Genomic DNA, 7577 nt, shown 5'->3' on the forward strand with positions numbered 1-7577 from the left:
AAAAAAAAAAAAAAAAAACAAAAACAAACAAACAACAAAAAAAAGTATAACTCCCCCTCAAGTGTTTGTGAAGACGAATATGATATAGACAGATCCTCAGAACACAGTAGGCATCTGAAAAATGCCAGATGTGGGTTACATGAATCGCTAGACCTCACTGCTAAACCCAGCAACGTTGCCTTCTCTGATTCCATCCCCTAGATTTGGGACATGGATCTGGTGAGAGGCAGGTGGCCCTAGCCTGCCATCCTCTGTCACCCTGTAGCCTGGAAGGGAGTTTCCAAGTTGGGAGCCTGGGTGACTCAAGTAGGTGGCAACCACTTACTCCTCTAGAGTGTCAACAAGCACCCTTAAAAAGGCCCCACCCGGGAGGAGAGCCACATTGCCTGGGTTTTGTTTTGCTTTGTGTTGAAGCAGACAGCCTCCCATTCTTTCTGCCACTCCCTCCTCTACCACCTCTACTAGGGAGGCTCCAGAGGAGCCAAGGGCACACTTCTAAAAACATACCTTGAAAAGACAGTGCCTAATCACGTGGCAGAAGGAGGAAGTGGAGGCTGTGCTATTAAAGCATTTAAAAGATAACATGAAGGGGCGGAGAAAGGACTGGAGTGGAAGAACCCTTGCTGCAGAAGAGTGAGGGCCTGGTGTGAATACAGCAGCACTCATAAAAAGCCAGGTGTAACTGTGTGTATGTTGTTGGGGTGGGGAGGGTGGAGGCAGGAGGATTGCTGTGGCTTAACTGGCCTAGCTCCAGGTTCAGTAAGAGACCCTGTTTCAAAGGAAGAAGGCAGACCATGATAAATCAGGGTACATGATGTCCTCTTTTGGACTCTAGGCACGTGTGTATCCACCCACACATATGGGCATACAATCAGAACAATACACACAAAGAGAGAGGGAGAGGGAGAACGTGGAGTGTGTGCTAGGCCTGCACTTGTACACAATTCATCTCCCATCCAGTCTGTGAAGATCGGGTAGATGGATGTTCTCAGAAGTTCATATAGAGCCAGGTCAGGCTCTTATGCATCGAATCACCACATCTCACCAGCTAACAGGACACAGAACTCAGAATGCCAGTCTCAAAATGGTCTTCAGAAATTATCAAACCCCCAGTCTTATTCAAAATAAATAATGAAACTTGCTATTGAAATATGAGCAAGAGGGAAGAAAGATGACTTCTGTTTGTGGATGGAGCTGCTCTTAGGGCCAGTGCAAGTCTAGTTATTTTCTGGCAGGTATGACCCTGAATTTTAGGTTAATACTGATGCCAGTGCCTGGGCTCCCATGCATCTCTCTTTTGATACACACCCCAACTGATGAAAAGCACAGCTGTTTGCCTCTGTGTGTGTGTGTGTACTCGAGTATGCATATGTATGTGGGGCAGCACACAGGTGTGTGTGGGCCAGAGGTCAACCTGAGTGTCATTACTCAGTAGCCTTGTATTTTGAGACAAGGTTTCTTGCTAGGACCTTTGGCTCACCAATTAGACTAGGCTGGTGCCAGCAAGCCCTGGGGATTCACTCATCTCTATCTCCACTCCCCCTAATCCTCCACCCATGTGCTGGGACTAAAGTGTGGATCACTGCAATTGGCTTTTTCTTATGTGGGCTCTGGAGGTCAAACTCAAGTCCTCCACTTTACTGACTGAGCTATTCTGTCACCCCTTCTTTACTTTTTTGAGCCAGGGTTTCATGTAGCCCAGGTTGGCCTCAAAGTCACTGAGGAAGACATTCAACTTCTGGTTTTCATGACTCCCTGTCCTGAGTTCTGGGATGTAGCCCCACATCTCCTTTCAACTCTCCTGGGGACTTAGCTTCGTGTGTGATAAGCTACCCTCTGCCTACTGAGCTAAGGTTCATTCCCAGGCTGGAAATAGAATTTTGAATCAAAGAAGTATGAGCCTTATTGTCTTAGAATGGAAGATAAGGAGCCTGGGCTGGGGGAGAGAGGACCTGAGAGGTGGGGGTGGGAGCACTTAGCAATCCTGGATCTCTTCCTGGACTCTCAGCCTGAGGCAACCTCGGAACACAAAACCCTGTGTGGATCTAGGTACTTTCTGCTCTTGGGTGTGTGATTATCAGAAAGAGAGATTTGGGTGATGGTTAACAGAGATAAGGAATGTCAAACATGTGACCCTGACTGAAATGGGATTTGAGTGCTGGTGATGATTACAGAGGGTGCTGGCCCACCCTACTCAAGACCCGGATTCGATCTCTAGTACCTCAGAGAACAGCCTGTGATGGCACACATTTGTAATCCCCACAGTCAATGGGTGGAGGCTAGAGGATCAGAAACTCAAGGTCAGGCTCAGTTCCATAGGGAATTTGGGGCTAGCCTGGAATACATGAGACCCATCCAGAAGAAAGAAGAAAGAAAAGGAAAAGATGGCAGTTCAGCTGGATGACTGTCCCAATCTTCAGTTCTACAGAGGCAGAAGTAGCAGGACCAAGAATCCAGAGCCAGCCTGGACTACATGAGACTCTGTCTCAAAACAACCCCTCCTCATCAAATCATACACAAATAACAACAACAACAAAAATGGCACTAAATGAACTGAGTCTGTAGTTTCAGCTCCCCTCAGCCTAAAAAGGCATTTTTAATTCTACCTACCTTCCTAGGCTATGAAGGCCACAGTTTTTTTTTTTTTTTCTGTGTTCATACATCATCTTTTACATTTATTTTTATTTATTTATTTATTTATTACAAGTGTGTATCATGTGTGTATGTCTCCCTAGCACATGTCACAGCACATGTAATGGAGCTCAGAAGACCGTATGTAGGAATCCTGTATCTCTTACTACTTGAGTCCCAGGGGTTAAACTCGGTTGTCAGACTTAGCAACAAGCTCCTTAACCCCCTGAGCCATCTCTTCATCCCCCAGTCATCTTCTCAAGAGGAAGGAAAGCCTTTGCATTCACAACTTGCCCTCTTCCCAGGACACCTCCCACCTCCTGAAGTCTGGACTTTGATTCTGGCCCTGACACTCACTCCTGGTCTGTAACCTATCTTCTAAGCAAGGCTATGGGGACAACAGCAGGGCCAGTTTGTGGCACACACAGAGAGAAATGAGCCTCGTGTTAAGAAGCATGGTCACTGTGGTCTGGGGCAGAAGGGAGTGTGGATCTTCCTCTCTCAGGGGATCTCAGGCCTACTGCTGGGGTTCACTTTGCCTGGATCTCACTGAGAGCTGTCTGAGGAGGTGGCCTCTGGCCACAGCTGCTGGCTTCTTCGCCAGCCTTATCCTCCTCTTTCTCCTCCCCGGCTCTTTCTCCTGTGTCCCTAACCTGCTTGTTATTCTCTGGTTTCTAGGACAATGACACCAGGGAAATTCCCAGCTCCTCATACACTGGTCCTGCCAGGCCCCTCCCACGGTCTCGAGGAGTCCTGGGTCTCTCCTCTGGCTTCTCTCCCTCTGGCCCGCCTGACTCCAGGTCAGAGTATCAAGCTGGCTCCAAACTGGGATCCTAGCTTGCTCCTCATCATCTTCCTGGAAGTGGGAAGAGATTAGTCCCTATGGGAGGCAGACCCATAGGACCAGAACATTTCCCAATCCTGGGAAGCCCTACCAGGCCCCAAGAGCATTTCTCTCTCAATCTACCCCATACCTTCTCATGTCTTCTAGAATCTTGCCACATTCCTCCCTCATTCTGCAGTCCAGAGGTCACTGTCAAAAGTCAGATCCAGCCTCTGGCCCTTACCTCCCCCAGCCAGGGACTTCCCTAGGCTGGCCCTCTGACCAGCTTCGGAAAAACTGGACTGCTTATGATTAAAAAAGAAGTCCCCACCATCTGCCAGCCCTTGGCCCCACTCCCAGGGCCTCAAGTTCTCGGTGAAAGGTTCACCCTCAGAAGGAGCCAGTGGGCCTCAGAGCAAAGAAGTATGGAGACAGGGGAGGGGCTCCTTCATTCCAGTGCTGAGGAGGGGCTCAACAGCTATTGTGTCCCCCAGGGAGCAAGATGGGTTTCCACCTACGTTCCTTGTTTGGGTTTAGAATTCCAAACTGCCCAGCTCATCCCACACCATCCCCCTCAAAATTCACATTCACACAGAGACAGACAGACACCCAGACCATCCACAAACATAAACACTCCCATGGACCGATATATGTACCTGCTCCTGGGAGCCTGACACAAATGCAAACATGTCCTCTCACACACAGAAAATATGGGAACAAGAAAGAGAAAAGTCTCCCTCATCCTTCAGAGAGAGGGATAGTACAGAAAAAGAGAAAGTCTCTCTTTTCTTTCCTTTGAAAAAGTTGCAGACATTCGGAGAGAAGATTGGTCAGAACAAGTACGAGGGAGAGAGACAGAGGTCAGAGGGCAAAGGAGGCTCAGAAAAGAACAAAGGCATAGAATTCAAGGCCCTAGGTGGGCCCACCAAGCTAGGTTGGTGAGCAAAAGACCCCAGCTGGCAGAGAAGAGGAGGCCAAGCAGTTACTGACACACAGCTGGGAAGGTCTGGTGGCCTTGGCATTACCGTGTGATGCTCCTGGAATCTACCTTGTCACACCTACCTTCAGCCCAGGTCACTCATCCGAGAATGCACGAGATGATCTGAAGATGTGCCCAGTGAGTGCGGCCATGCCTCCCTGTGTCCCTGTGAAGGCTGCTGGGCTTTCTGAGCTTCTGCAGGAAGGAGGGCTGGGCGGAGCTGACTCTGAGGCAGGAGGGGAATTCCCCCATGATGGAGAAGCCAGCCACCAGGCAGCCCCACAAGGCTGAGCTGAGGCCCCATCTCGCCCTCTGGCAGAGCAGAGGGCCCTTTGCCAGCCTCCACCTGTTGCTCCCCAGGCTGCCTGTCACTTGTGGTAGATTCCAGGAAGGGGAGGGGGCTCTGGAGAAGAGCTGAGAGCCTGCTGGCTCCTGAGCTGGGCTGGGAATCAAGCAAAGGCAGATACAAGGGCACAGGCCACCTGGGCTGCCCTGCTGGGATAGCCTGGAGATATATGTTTCCTCTTTTGTCCAAAGTAGGGGATTCCAATGTGCGTGGCCTTGGGGAAAATCTCCAGGCATCCTGCTCACATCCTCCTGCCTTGTTCCTGCCTCATCTGCTCCCAAGCATCCTCTCCAGAGGAGGAAAAGTTTCTCATTCTTCCCCAGATGCTGAGTCTTGCTGAGTCTCACTTGGATGTCCAGCCACACTTGGAAACCCTTGGCCCATTCTGAACCTGCCAGCTGCAGTCTGAACACGACACTTCCTCCTGAGCCTTGTGTGATGGTTATTCTCTATGATCAACTTCACTGGATTTAGAAGTCTCGAGGAGATACACCTGGGGTGTGCCAGTAAGGCCTTTTCCAGAGAGGTTTTCCAAAAGAGGGAGACCCACCTTGAATGTGGACAGCACTGTCCAGACTGAATGAAAAGTGGGGGATCAGGAGAGGGTTGTTCAAGCACTGTTTTCTGCTTTCTCTGCTCTTCCTGATCCACTAGATGTGAGCAAGCTGCCGAATGCACTTGCCACTACAACTTGGAGCCACTCCCACACTGCCAGGCCTTCCTACCAGAGTGGACTGTGTCACCTCAAACTGGGAGCCAACATAAACCCCTCCTCTAAGATGCTGTTTGTCAGTCTTTTGTCACAACAATGACTGCTCACACATGCACGTGTCACCCACCCCCATCTCACTCACTGTCACACCCACTGCAAAGTGGGAAACTGAGTCTTGCTCTGTCTGCTTTCTGCAACTGTACCAGAAGCCAAAAGATGCTTTGCAGACATCCCTTGTAAACCACTGACTACATACATAAAGTTACCCACTGCCATTCACTACCTGCCTCAAAAATGTCTGAGGAGATAGGAAGAGGCCACCTGGGTAAGAGAGGCTTTCTTGATTATCCCTAGTTCAGGACTGTCCTATCCAATTGAGTGACCATTATCCACATATGGTGGATCAAATGTAAATTAACTAAACTTAAATAAAAGCAATAATTGAGGAGATGAGGAAATAGCTCAGTGGGTAAAGTGCTCACTGATTTTGAGCCCCAGCACCCAAATTTAAAAGTCTGGTGTAGTACACACACAGCCCAGTGCTGGGGAGGCAGAGACAGGATGTCTGGGATCTGTGGGTCAGCCAGTCTAGCTAAACTGATGAGCCTGAGGCAGTGAGAGAACCTGTCATAAAACACAAGATGGTTGTCACCTAAGGAGTAACACCTGAGGTTCACTGCTGGGCTCCACATACATGTACACACATAGGCTCATGTCCTACACACACACACACACACACACACACACACACACACATGTACACATATATGCTCATGTCCTACACACACACACACACACACACACACACACACTAATTCAGTTCCTTAATAGTATTAGGCACCTTTCATTGTGATGTATAGCCAGGATGACAGCTGCCCTTGAAGAGTAGTCAGTGCCATGAGGAAGAGGGTATGGTGTAGAAAAGAGTACTAGACTGGGAGTCAGGAACCCCTAACTAAATTCACTTAGAAGTCATTTCTCCTGTCTGGTCTTCAGTTTCTGACTACCACATGGGCCTACAAGTCTGTCCATCCCCTGCACCATTGCAGATGGTATTATTGGACGGTACCTACAAGTCTGTCCATCCCCTGCATCATTACAGAGGGTGCTGTTGGATGGCACTGTTCTGGAGACTGTGGCATATGATCAGATAGTTACAGTAAACACTGGAAAAGATGTGTTTTGTCAGAAAAAAATATTGCAGGGAGCTGTAGGTACCAGGGCAGATGTCTAGTTGGGATTTGGGAGCCTGGGCAGCCTTCCTGCAGGAAGTGACTTCTCAGCTGAGACCTGAAAGAAATCAAGGAAGAACACAAAACAGGGTGTTCACCACAAAGGGAATAGACTCTGTACTGAGAAGTGTCTGCACAAAATACTGGCAACCACTCGTCCCAAGTGTGACATGGAGTTTGAAGAAGGGAGAACTGAAGATATAGGCACAGAGCTTGCACACAGCCCATGGCCAAGGCCAGGCACAGGGAAGGTGAGCTGGGACAGAGTTTGCTGAATTCTCTTCTTAGTGGCTTCTGTGCGCTTGAGGTTGGGATTGCCCAGGGAAGGATGGGAGAGCCTCTGACTATTGCATCACTTCACTTCCATTGCAGCAGGAAGTGAAGGCCAGACAGAGGAAGTGACTTCTCCCTGAGTAACTTGGGGCCTTCCAGACTCTTAGTCCAGTGCTCAATCCCACATCATACTCTCTTCCTCAAGGCACTGGGCACTGTCAAGAACAGGGCTGGGTGGTGCGAATCTGTAAACCCAGCACGGGGGAGGCTGAGGCAGAAGTGAGTTTGAGATCAGTCTGGCTACCTAGTGAGATCCTATCTCAAAAAATAAACAAGGGGGCTGGAGAGATGGCTCAGCAGTTAAGAGTACAGCCTGCTCTTCCAGAGGTCCTGAGTTCAAATCCCACCAACCACATGGTGTCTCACAACCATCTGTAATGAGATCTCTTATGATGCCCTCTTCTGGTGTGTCTGAAGACAACTACAGTGTACTTATTTATAGTAATAAATAAATCTTTAAAAAATAAATAAACAAAGGGATGAGAGAAGGCTCAGCGGTTAGAGCATCCATTGCTCTTGTA

At 49.0% G+C, this 7577-nt stretch overlaps 1 protein-coding gene across 2 annotated transcripts in view; it reads right to left on the minus strand.

Annotated features, from left to right (window-relative positions):
- The window catches only part of Tnip1 (TNFAIP3 interacting protein 1), a 52224-nt gene extending 47600 nt beyond the window's left edge, over nucleotides 1–4624 (minus strand). Inside the window, exon 1 of one of the 2 annotated variants that reach the window (XM_021175682.2) lies at nucleotides 4517–4624. The gene's annotated coding sequence lies outside the window, so the exon portion shown is untranslated. The remainder of the gene's footprint in view (nucleotides 1–4516) is intronic. The other variant, XM_021175683.2, reaches the window with a different exon arrangement.
- Between the last annotated feature and the right edge of the window lie 2953 nt (nucleotides 4625–7577).

The sequence above is a fragment of the Mus caroli genome, chromosome 11 (genome assembly GCF_900094665.2).
Source record: "Mus caroli chromosome 11, CAROLI_EIJ_v1.1, whole genome shotgun sequence".
Taxonomy (NCBI): domain Eukaryota; kingdom Metazoa; phylum Chordata; class Mammalia; order Rodentia; family Muridae; genus Mus; species Mus caroli.